The following is a 12,125-nucleotide window of genomic DNA, read 5'->3' as shown; positions in this document are numbered from 1 at the left end:
TTGCCGGAGTTTCTTCATGTTTTACCTCTACCTGGGGTTTATTTAGCATCTTGAAAAAATTTCAGCTGCTACTTTTCCAAATATTTTATATTCCCTACTTCTTCAGGACTCCAATTACACATATATTAATCCATTTGTGGTTCTCCTGCAGGTCACTTTTTCTGTCTGTGTTTTATTGTGGAAAGTTTCTATTGCTATGTTTTAAGTTCACAAATCTTTTCTACCAGTGTCAAATATCCCGTTAATCCCACTCAGTGTTTTCCCATCACAAGAATTGCAGTTCTCGTCAGCTGAAGTTTAGTATCAATCTTTTTTTATATCCTCCATGTTTCTCCTTAACCTGCTCCTGCCTTCCTCTATCTTCTTTAACATAAGGAACATATTTAAAACAGTTGTTTTAATTTCTTTCTTTGATTTATTAAATTAATTAATTTAATTTGATCATGTGTTGTTTCTCAGTCTGTTTCTATGGATGGACTTTTTCTTCTCATTTGACTTGTATTTTCCTGTTTCTTTGCATGCACGTCTGGTGACCTTGACAGGATGCCAGACATTGTGATTTTTCTGTTGTTGGTTGCTTGGTATTTGTTTTTACTCCTGTAAACATGCTTGGACTTTGTTATGGGGCACTGTTAATTTTACTATTTTGACTGTTCTGTTTTGAGGCTTGTACGTCAGTCTTGGGACCACAGCAGCCTTTAGAGGAGGGCTAATTATGCCCCATCTGAGACATGCCCTGCCAAGTACTCTAACCGTGTTTTGTGTACTATGAGATTTTGCCATTCTGTCTGGTGGAAACGTGAACTACTCCTAGCCCTGCGTCAACTGCAGAGATTTTCCTCCCTGTTCCTTTCTGGTGGGTCTTTCCCTGGCCTTGATGCCTTCTCCATATATGTGTACTGACCAGGACTCTGTGGAAGGCTGTCAGGGAAGTTGGTGTAGAATCTGGAGCTCTCTGTCTATGCAGCTAGCTCTCTCCTTTCCAAGCATTTTTTCCACCCAGATCCTCTGCTCCCAGGATTCTAGATGCCTTATGCTCTGGACACTCAACTCCGCTTCCTCAACTCAGGGAACCACTGGCTCTGGGCTGAGTCCTAAATACTCTCCAGGCAATAAACTGACCACCACAGGCATCATCTCTTTCGCTTCCTCTCTCAGGAGTCACTCTCCTGCACTGCCTGATTTTCAACGTATCAACATCATTATTTTATACATTGTACCTGGTGTCTTAGTTGTTTCAAGTGGGAGGGTAAATCCAGTCTCTGCTACTCTAACATGGCCAGAAGCAGAATTCTGCCCTGCATAATATTTACGTTTTAGTGGAATGCTATTTATTTGTTTTCCATTTTAAAACCCAGCAAAGAGACAAAGCATGGAAGACTTCGTCGTAACTACGAAACAGAACTGAGCACCATAAACCTTGTCCTGCAGAGCAGAAGGACCGCTCGTGGGCCTCAGGAGCTGAGTGGTCAGTGGCTGCTGGGGGTATTCATCTTTTTCAACTTCCACAGGAAGTGACATTTTTTCTGTCTAAAACTAAGAAATTGGGAAATGGAGGCTTGTGTTGTTTATTTAGAGTTTCTTAGGACTATTAACAAAAAGCTTAATAGCCAAAAGTGGAGCTGCCATACCCTGGGGTTGGCTCCCGAAGGCAAGTCTGTGTGTTCCTCGCCTCCTTCATGCCTGGTGCCTGGCACCTGAACGAGTGAGTGAAAGAATGGATGGATAGATGGGCCGGTGGTAGGTTTGAGGGAGCACAGAGGGAATGGCCTCTTTTGTCACTTACAGCTCTCTAAGTCCTGCTCCCAGAGGTCATCCTACACAGTTCTACTCCTCCCACTGTGTCATCCGAACTGCTTTTAGAATCACTCACCTGTTACCCACAGAACCTGATGCTGAAGCCCAAGATAAACCAGCAGTCCCAGGTCCCTGACAGATCTGACCTGGAAGATATAGAAGAGGTCATTGGGTCCAAGTCCTCCGTTTTTCATCTGGGAAAAATGAAGCCCAGGGTGGGAGGGCTCAGCCAAGCTCACACATAAAGAAGTCGCAAAGCTCTGGCTCCCCAAAACCTTATTCAAGATTTCCTCTCAAGTTTTACCCCAAAAGGAAGGGAACTGGACTGACCCGGAGAGGACCATTTGGTGACCCCATCAGCCAGAGTTGGTGTGAGCACATGCATGCGTGTGCAAGTAGGCACATGAGTCTGTGCATGTGTACGTACATGTGTGCACATGCAGCATTCTACTCAGATCCATGTCCTGGCCTTGCTTTGGGAGCCCTGGCAGGACTGCAAGGGCCTCTGCTATAGACAGGGGCAGGTGTGGTAGAGACAAGTTGGAGGGAAGTGAGAATAGGCCAAGGCTCTCAGAACAGACACAGAACAGAGGTCAGGGATGATGGTGAGCATGTCTGATCACCGTTAGTCCCTTACAGGAACAAGAGGGGCTGGGCCTCCCTCACCACCTGCCCATGGGAGCTGCGGAATTAACAACTGGACAGAGTGGGTGTGAACTCATTTTACTCCAATCCCACTGTGACTATTGAATAGACCAGACCCTGTAGCATTCCAAGGCAATCTCAGCTAGTTGCTGCAGACAAAACAAACCAACCAACGAAAGTTCTGCAAAGGACTCCAGAAGTCAGTCAAATCCAAATTATCAGGGGAATCCAGGCTGAGTTTGGGGAGTGGAGTCAGGAGTGGATGGACAATGGACAGATGGCTGGGAGGGGTCGGCAAGCCTCCCGGCTGTGACTGTCCTGAGCCCCCACACACTGCACGGTGGTGGCGGGGCAGGTACTGCCTACTTCCCAGGTTACTGAGGGTCCATGTCACCCAGTGAGAGGAGGCATCATCCCTGAAAGCAGCTTTGGGAGCCCCTGGCATCAGTGAGGGTGTCAAAAAGGCCAGAGGGGCAGGAAGGGAAGGGGCCGCAAACACAGCAGGGCATCCAGGGATATACAGGCCTGTGATAGGTTCAGACCTTCAAGAGGAAGCAGAGTGACATGCAGAACCAGGAGCACGGAGGGAGCTCAGGAACTGGACAGGAGGCCGGACCTGCAGGGACCTGGAGCCAGCATCCCAGGGACAGCCGAAGAGAGCCAGAGCGGCTCCTGGAGGCCAGAGCTCCTGAATGAAGGAGTCTCGTTAGCCTCTGTGGGAAAGCCAAGGTCATGCACGACCATTGGTCCATTCGTTCAATCGTTCATTTATTCACACACTCATCCACTCCTCCCCCACTCATTTGTCACCCACTCACTCATTTATTATTCCTTCTTCTCTCCACACACAACCGGGAAAAATGCTGCTTCTTGACCAGTCATCTGCCCAGCACTGTGCTAGCCACACATGGCTTTATTTCACCCTGATCACAATTTTAAGGGAAGCTACAGTAATCCTGCCATTTACAAATGTGGAAACCTAGGCTCATGGTGCCAGCCGTTCTCCCCTCCCCCCGTCCCACCGTTCCCCAGGACACAGATCCCAAGTGCCGGAACCCAATTGGAAGGGGCCTCTGTGGGTCTTAGCGTGCTCAGCAAGGCAGGATTATAACATTTAAAAGTCAAGATGGAAGCTCTTGGTGTTCCCAGAGGTGAGCTCTTTCCCAGAAGACTTGGTGCCAAGGCCTGGCTGGGTAGCAGTTGGAGTCTGTGTCTGCAGAGATCAACGCCCCTGGCCTGGGCCAGGGGATGGGGGTGCTGGCATCCCTGCATCTCTGATCCAGCAGAAGAGGGAGCAGGCAGTGTGGAGAGAGGCAGAGTGGCCCCGGAAGACCTTCAAGGCCATGGCAGAGAAGAGATGCTGGACACTTCCAGCCCCAAGTCCCAGGGGCTGCCCTGAGCCCACAGGGACCTCCTGCCAGCATTGTGGGGAATCCAAACAGGTGTCCAGGTGCCCAGGCAGGAAAGGGTTAAAGAAGGGCTGAAAAAATGTAATTTACATGCAGAAGTCTCTCTATCCTTCCCTCCAGACAACCCAAGGCTTGTGCAAACCAATCAATATTTAATGAAAACATTTCCCTCCGACGTGGAGGGAGGCAGGTGGTGGCCTGGCTTTCTTCTGCACAGGGAACAGACAGGAGCTCCAGTTTGCAGGGCCTTGGTACACCTTTGGGGTTGAGTCCTCCTGGGCCAATGCCCGTCCCACTGTCTTGAAGGATGCCCCATCTCCTCTGATCCTGGGTTCATTCTTCCCCCTTTCTCCCAGACCCAGCTGCCTTGGAAATGGGAAGCTTCCTCCTTGTGCACTTGAACAGCCCAGGCGCCTGTACCATGCCATGAGCACTTAGTGCATACCCGCTGTGGGAATGTCGTAATGCATGAGTGGGTAAGTAAGCGAGTGGGTGAATGTGCGAAGAACTGAGTGAGTGAATGGGTGAGGGGATAAATGGGTGCATGGGGGAGTGGGTGAATGGGTGAGTGGCTGAATGAATGAGTAGGTGAATGGGTGAACAGGTGAATGGTGAATGGGTGAGTGTTGAATGGGTGAATGGGTGAACAGGTCAAAGGGCGAATGGGTGAATGGGTGAGACGGTGAATGAGTGAGTGCATGAATGAGTGAATGAGTGAAGGAGTGAATCTGTGAATGGGTGAATAGGTGAATGGGTGAATGAGTGGGTGGGTGAATGAGCGAGTGGGTGAATGAGTGGGTGGGTGAATGAGTGAGTGGGTGAATGAGTGGGTGAATGAGTGAGTGACTGAATGAGTGAGTGGGTGAATGGGTAAATGGGTAACTGGTGAATGAGATGAGTGAGTGGGTGAATGAGTGAGTGACTGAATGAGTGAGTGGGTGAGTGGGTATATGAGTGAGTGGGTGAATGAGTGAGTGGGTGAATGGGTGAGTGGTGAATGAGTGAGTTGGTGAATGGGTGAATGAGTGAGTGAGTGAATGAGTGAATGTGTGAGAGGGTGAATGAATGAGTGGGTGAAGGAGTGTGTTGGTGAATGGGTGAATGAGTGAGTTGGTGAATGGGTGAATGAGTGAGTGAGTGAATGAGTGAATGTGTGAGAGGGTGAATGAATGAGTGGGTGAAGGAGTGAGTGGGTGAATGAAGGGGTGAAGGGGTGAATGCGTGAAAGGATAAAAGGGTGAATGGATGAGTACATTAATGAGTGAGTGAATGGGTGAGTAGTGAATGGGTGAGCGGGTGAATAAGTGAATGGATGAATTAGTGAATGCGTGAGTGGTGAGTGGGCGAATTGGTCAAGTAAAGGAGTGAAAACGCGAATGGGTAAATGAGTGAACGGGTGGATGGGTGAGTGGGTGAGTGGCAAATGGGTTAGTGAGTGCGTGAATGAGTGGGTGAATAACTGAATGTGTGAATGAGTGAGTGGGTGAATGGGTTAGTGAGTGAGTGGGTGAATGGGTGAATGAGTGAATGTGTGAATGAGTAGAGTGGGTGAATGGGTGAGTGGGTGAGTGAGTGAGCGGGTGAATGAGTGGGTCAGTGAGTGAGTGGGTGAGTGGGTGAATGAGTGAGTGGGTGAGTGAGTGAGTGGGTGAGTGGGTGAATGAGTGAGTGGGTGAGTGAGTGGGTGAATGAGTGAGTGGGTGAATGGGTAAATGAATGAGTGGATGAATAAGTGAGTGGGTGAGTGAGTGATGGGTGAGTGGGTGAATGAGTGGGTGAGTGGTGAATGGGTGAATGAGTGGATGAATGAGTGGGTGAGTGGGTGAATGAATGAGTGGGTGAATGGGTGAATGAGTGAGTGGGTGAAAGAGTAAGTGGGTGAAGGAGTGAGTGAGTGGGTGAATGATGAGTGAGTGAGTGGGTGAATGAGTGAGTGAGTGAATAGGTGGGTGAGTGGGTGAAAAGGTGAATGGGTGAGTGGGTGAATAGGTGAATGAGTGAGTGGGTGAATGGGTGAGTGGGTGAGTGAATGGGTGAGTGGGTGAGTGAGTGAATGGGTGAGTGGTGAATGGGTGAGTGAGTGGGTGAATGAGTGGGTGAGTGAGTGAATGAGTGAGTGGAATGAGCGAGTGGGTGAATGAGCAAGTGGGTGAATGAGTGAGTGGGTGAGTGAGTGGGTGAATGAGTGAGTGGGTGAGTGAGTGAGTGGGTGAGTGAGTGGGTGAGTGAGTAGGTGCATGAGTGAGTGGGTGAATGAGTGAGTGGGTGAATGGGTGAATGAATGAGCGGGTGAATGAGTGAGTGGGTGAGTGAGTGAATGAGTGAGTGGGTGGGTGAGTGGGTGAGTAAGTGGGTGAGTGGGTGAGTGAGTGGGTGAGTGTGTGAGTGAGTGGGTGAATGAGTGGGTGAGTGGATGAGTGAGTGGGTGAGTGAGTCGGTGAGTGGGTGAGTGAGTGGGTGAATGAGTGGATGAGTGGGTGAGTGAGTGGGTGAATGAGTGAGTGGGTGAATGAGTGGGTGAGTTGGTGAGTGAGTGGGTGAGTGAGTGAGTGGGTGAGTGAGTGAGTGGGTGAGTGAGTGGGTAAATGAGTGGATGAGTGGGTGAGTGAGTGGGTGAATGAGTGAGTGGGTGAATGAGTGGGTGAGTGGGTGAGTGAGTGGGTGAGTGGGTGGGTGAGTGGGTGAGTGAGTGGGTGAGTGGGTGGGTGAGTGGGTGAGTGAGTGGGTGAATGGGTGAGTGAGTGGGTGAATGGGTGAGTGAGTGAGTGGGTGAGTGAGTGGGTGAATGGGTGAGTGAGTGGGTGAATGGGTGAGTGAGTGAGTGGGTGAGTGAGTGGGCAAATGAGTGGATGAGTAGGTGAGTGAGTGGGTGAATGAGTGGGTGAGTGGGTGAGTGAGTGGGTGGGTGAGTGGGTGAGTGGGTGAGTGATTGGGTGAGTGAGTGGGTGAGTGAGTGGGTGGGTGAGTGAGTGAGTGGGTGGGTGAGTGAGTGAGTGGGTGAGTGAGTAAGTGAGTGGGTAAATGCTTTCTCAACTCCCACAGGCGCATGGTCCCAACTGCCTGAGGACTCTCCCTGTGTGGACGCACCTTGCTAGGAGTTCAGTGTGAAATGCACTGATGTACTCATCAGCCACTAGATACCCAGACATCAGCCAGGTGTCCTGGCTGGGCAGCCACAATCCCTCCTCCCCCAGGGCCCGGGCCAACCTGGTAAGGTCTCACCTACTCCAGGCCCCTGGGCTCTTTTCTAGGCCCTTGGGGGGATGAGACACCTGCCTGGCTCCTCTCCCTGCCCCCACTGCTACTTTGACCCATTGTGGAGGCTTAGCTCCGTGGAAGCTCTGGGATCAGCCTCATCCCCCAGAAGTGAGTGATCCTGAGCCCCAGCCCCGAGCCCAGGGTTCCCTGCTTTGGAGTCTGGAATTCTCAGGCCGTTCTTCCTCAAACAGGGGACTTGCTGGAGCCACATGTGGGAGACTGGACAAGTGATCCTTGGCCTGGAGCCCCACAGCAGTGCCCGAGCTGGATGGGAAGTACACACAGCACGCACACCACGCACCACACACCACACACCACACATCCAGCAGCAGATGCCACTGCAGAGGGAAGCAGAGGGCTTGAGGAGCAAGAAGGGAACGGGGGCATCAGCAGGGCCCCTCCAGGAGGTGCATTTGGCTGCAGCCTCGAGCAGGGCTGCACTTGAAGGGGGTGGCACAGTGGAGTGTGGTGCAGTGGGGGCAGCCTGAGGCAGGGGGAGGCCTGCAGAGCCTGCTGGGTGGGAAGGAGGAGGCTTCTGGAAGGACCAGAGCTGCTCTGGAGAGCAGCCTTCCAGCAGGTGAGGGGCAGGGTCTTCCAGCCCAGCCTGAGCCTGCCCTGCTCTGCAGCTGCCACTGGGCCCCAGAAAGCAAGGGGCCTGCTGCCTGGGAAAGCCTCGTTTGCAGAGAGGTGACCCTCAGGGTCCGGAGTGGGGAGGGCCGGAGTGGCTGGGCTGAGCTGTCGCCTGAGGACTCTTGTGGGGGACAGTACTGGGGAAGCTGGCCTGGAATCAGGGTCGGAACTCCTGGGTTCCCTCTAAAGTGCTGAGACAGAGCTGTGGCTGGGCCTCTGACTCCGGGGTCGGTGGGGCCCTCTGGGGCACCCCCCTAGTTAAAAATTAGTGCTGAAGCAGGGTCCTAAGTCAGAGCAAGCAGGGCTCCCCTGCAGGCAAGCAAACCACAGCCTCAGCCCAGTGATTAGGCAGCCGCCTCTGTGGAAGGGTCTCAGACCTGCCTGTGATTCCTCACCCCGCAGTCTGAGTAATTCCTGAGTGACAACGACCCACACTCCCTCACCCGTGCGGATGCTGCCGGGAGAGCCCTTGCCAGGCCCCTACAGCTGGGTCTTCCCAAATCCGCCTTCCACGGCTAGTTCCATCCTGTCCTGGGGGCAGTGGGGGAGGGGCAGGCCAGGCTCTCACCCCTCACCCTGCCTGCTCCCCCTCATTCACTCATTTGCTCTTTCATTCCCTCATCCCACTGCTGTTGCTTCTGGAGCGCAGAGCTGGCCATGTGGTTGGCTGGGAGCGACAGACAAACCCATGCATGTTTTATGGAGGAGACAACAGAAGTTCTGAGAGATCATTTGCCCAAAGCCGCGTGGTTGGAAGGCTTGTGTTCATCCCTGCTCCCAAGACTCCCTGACTCCACCACATTCCGTAGCCCTGGCCTGAAATTCTGGTCGCCTTGTGCCCGGTGTACAGGGTGGGGGCACTCCCAGGAGGACTCAGAGGAGGCTTGGCTGGCCGTGTTCTGGGCCCCGCGTGATCCCAGGTTCTCTGATGGACACTGGGGTGCCCGAGAGAGGCTGTATGTGCTGTGGACAGAGGTGTCTGCCCCCCAGTCCTGCCCAGGCCCAGGTCCTGCTCCTGTTCCTGGTGAGGGCGGGTTGCTGCCCAGTGTAGGCCTCACCTAGCAGTTCCTGGGCACTGGCTGAGGTCTGCTCCCGCTCCGAGTCCAGGGTCTCAGCCAGGCCCAGCCGGTGAGGGAGGCTGCATGGCCTCGTGGAGTCGGGCGGGGTAGCTTCGAAGTGGTCAGCAGCTGCCTGCTGGGGTGGCTGGGGCTGGAGTCCTCTTCCTGGCTTTCCAGGATGCACAGGCTGGGTTTGGAGTTGCAAGGGGAGATGGATGGAGGGAGGAGAGAAGCCCAGGGCCATGGCTCCCAGCTCCTCTGAAAAGCCGTGAGCTCAATAGCGTCCACTTTGCATTTTATCAAATCGCCATTTCTCACAGAAGAAGCTGCCAGCGCCGAAGCTGCTGCCTGAGAGGAGCAGGAATGAAAAGATTCACCTTGAGGACATTCCTCTTTGTCAAGAGCAGAAAAGACTCCATTTGCCAGCCGGGAGAGGATTCGGGGCACTGATGGCAGTGGGCGGGCTTCAGCAAATGGTCCTGCTTTTTCATGTGAAGCAAGTTGTGGATAATGCGCCCTGCATTCTGTAATTACGAACATGAATAAAAGGGCCTTGGGCATTCACCGTGGAGTGGGAGCCTGTGTACCACCCAGGCATCCAACGGACGGTGGGCCACGCGGTGTGGCCACTGCTGTCCTGCTGTCCTGCTGACCATCCTGCTGGCTGTTCCTCTCCAGCTGAGGCATCCTGGTGACAGTGAGCCCTGAGCCCTCCATCTCCAGCTGCTACCCCCATGCCCATTGCCTGCCTGCTCAGCTCCCAACTCACCCGTGCCCTTCCTGTCTCTGCCCCAGAGGGGTTTGCTAAACCATGTCCATCCTCCAGCCCCTTGGAACACCCTCCCCGAGGAAACCTTCCTGGCCCACCGTCCACTGGGCTGTCTCCCATGCTGCCTGGAGCCTCACTTGTGTCCATTGTCCAGGTCTCCACTCCCGGCAGGGGTCCAGCTCCGTCTCCCTCTGTGCAGGCACCAGGTGACTCTGGGACTCAGCCCCTCCATCCGTAAGGTGAGAACAACTTTTGTGTTGCAGCTGGAAGGAAGAACAGGGCCCAGAGTAGGGAATGGGCAGGGGTAAGGGAGCTAGGGACTCTGGCTCAGCCCCACCATGGATTTGTGGGTGTTGTGGGTGAATCTCTTCCAATCTTCATGCCTCAATTTCCACATCTGTCACTGAAGACTTGTGTAATCACAAAGGGATGGGTTGGTGGTACAACTCCCAGAAAGCACTACTCCAAACCCACTATTCACTTCCCATGTCTCTGCCATTAGTATCCTAGGCTGCTGTAACCAGGTATAGGCACACTTTGTTTTATTCCTCTTTGCTTTATTGCACGTTGCAGATACTGTACTTTTTTATAGATGGAGGGTTTGTGGCAGCCCTGTGTCGAACAAGTCAATCAGAGCTGTTGTTCTAACAGCACGTTGCTCACGTCACATCTCTGTGTCACACTTTGGTAATTCTCGCAACATTGCACGCGTTTTCATCATTAGTGTAGCTGTGAGGGTGATCTGTGGTCGGTGATCTTCAATGTTACTGGTGTGACTGGTGGAACCATGAACCATGCCACATCTCTCACTTTAAATCAAAAGCTAGAAGTGATTAACCTCATTGAGGAAGGCATGGGGAGACCCCAGGCAGGCCGAAAGCTGGGAGCTGGGCATCTGGTGCCAGTTGGCCAAGTTGCGAATGCCAAGGAAAAGTTCTATAAGGAAATTTAAAAATGCCGCTCCAGTGAATGCACCACCGATAAGAAAACACAGCTGTCTTATTGCTAATGTGGAGACAGCTCAAGTGGTCTAAATACATCGAAGCAGCCATCACACTCCCTTAAGCCAAAGCCTCACCCACAGCGAGGCCCTGATTCTCAGTTCTGTGAAAGCTGAGAGAGATGAGGAAGCTGCAGAAGAAAGCTGGAAGCTAGCAGAGGCTGGTTCATGAAGTTTAACATGTGTCCCCAGAATATAAAAGTGCAAGGTGAAGCGGCAAGTGCTGATGGAGAAGCTGCAGCGAGTTCTCCAGAAGATCCAGCTCAGATCATCGACAAAGGTGGGTGCACTAAACAACAGATTTCAACGTAGAAGACACAGCCTTCCACTGGAAGAAGATGCCATCTAGGACTTTCATAGCTAGAGAGGAGAAGTCGATGCCTGGCCTCAAAGCTTCAAAGGACAGGTCCCCTCTCTTGTTAGGAGTAAAGGCAGCAGGGTGATGTTAAGTGGAAGCCAGTGCGCATTTACCATTCCCTGAAATCTGAGGGCTCTTGAGACTTATGCAAAATCAACTGTCTGTTCTGAAAATGGAACAACAAAGTCTGGACAACAGCACATCTGTTTACAGCATGTTTGGCTGAATATTTTAAGCTCACTGTTGATACCTACTGCTCAGAAAAAAAAAATTCCTTTCAAAATATGACTGCTTATTGACATGCACCTGGTCGCCCAAGAGCTCTGATGGAGACTCGCAGGAGATGAATGTCGTTTTCGTGGCTGCTGACACAACATCCATTAGGCAGCCCATGCATCAAGGAGTCTTTTTGACTTTCAAGTCTTATTATTTAAGAAATACATTTTGTAAGGCTATAACTGCCATAGACAGTGATTCCTCTGATGGATCTGGGCAAAGTCAATGGAAAATCTTCTGGAAAGGATTCTCTATTCTAGAAGCCGTGAAGTATGGGAGGAGGTGGAGATATCAACATTGACAGGAATTTAGAAGAAATGGATTCCAGCCCACAAGGATGACTTTGAGGGGTTCAAGACTTCAGGGAAGCAGGAACGGCACATGTGGTGGAAATAGCAAGAGAACTAGAATGAGAAGCGGAGCCTGAGGACGTGACTGAATTGCTGCAGTCTCGTGAAGAAACTTGAAGGGAGGTAGAGCTGCTTTTTATGGATGAGCAAAGAGAGGGAACACTGTTGAAATGACAACAAAGGATTTAGAATATTCCATCAAAACTTAGTTGATGGAGCAGTGGCAAGGATTGAGAAGACTGACTCCACTGTTGAAAGAAGTACTGCTGTGGTTAAAATGCTGTCAACAGAATCGCACGCTACAGCGAAATCTTTCGGAAAGGAAAAGTCAATTGATAAGGCCAGCTTCACTACTGTCCTAAGAAATTGCCACAGTCACCCCAGCCTTCAGCTCCCACCACCTCCATCAGACAGCAGCCATCAGCAGGGAGGCAAGACCCCCACCAGCAAAAGATGATGATTCCCTGGAGGCTCAGATGGTCGTTAGCATTGTTTGGCAATGAAGTGTATTTTAATTAAGGTAAGTACATTGTTTTTTAGAGGATGCTATTGCACACTGAATAGACTACAGTACA

The sequence above is a fragment of the Macaca fascicularis genome, chromosome 7, assembly GCF_037993035.2.
Source record: "Macaca fascicularis isolate 582-1 chromosome 7, T2T-MFA8v1.1".
Lineage (NCBI taxonomy): Eukaryota > Metazoa > Chordata > Mammalia > Primates > Cercopithecidae > Macaca > Macaca fascicularis.
The sequence above is the reverse complement of the archived record's forward strand: the minus strand, read 5'-3'. Positions refer to the sequence as shown.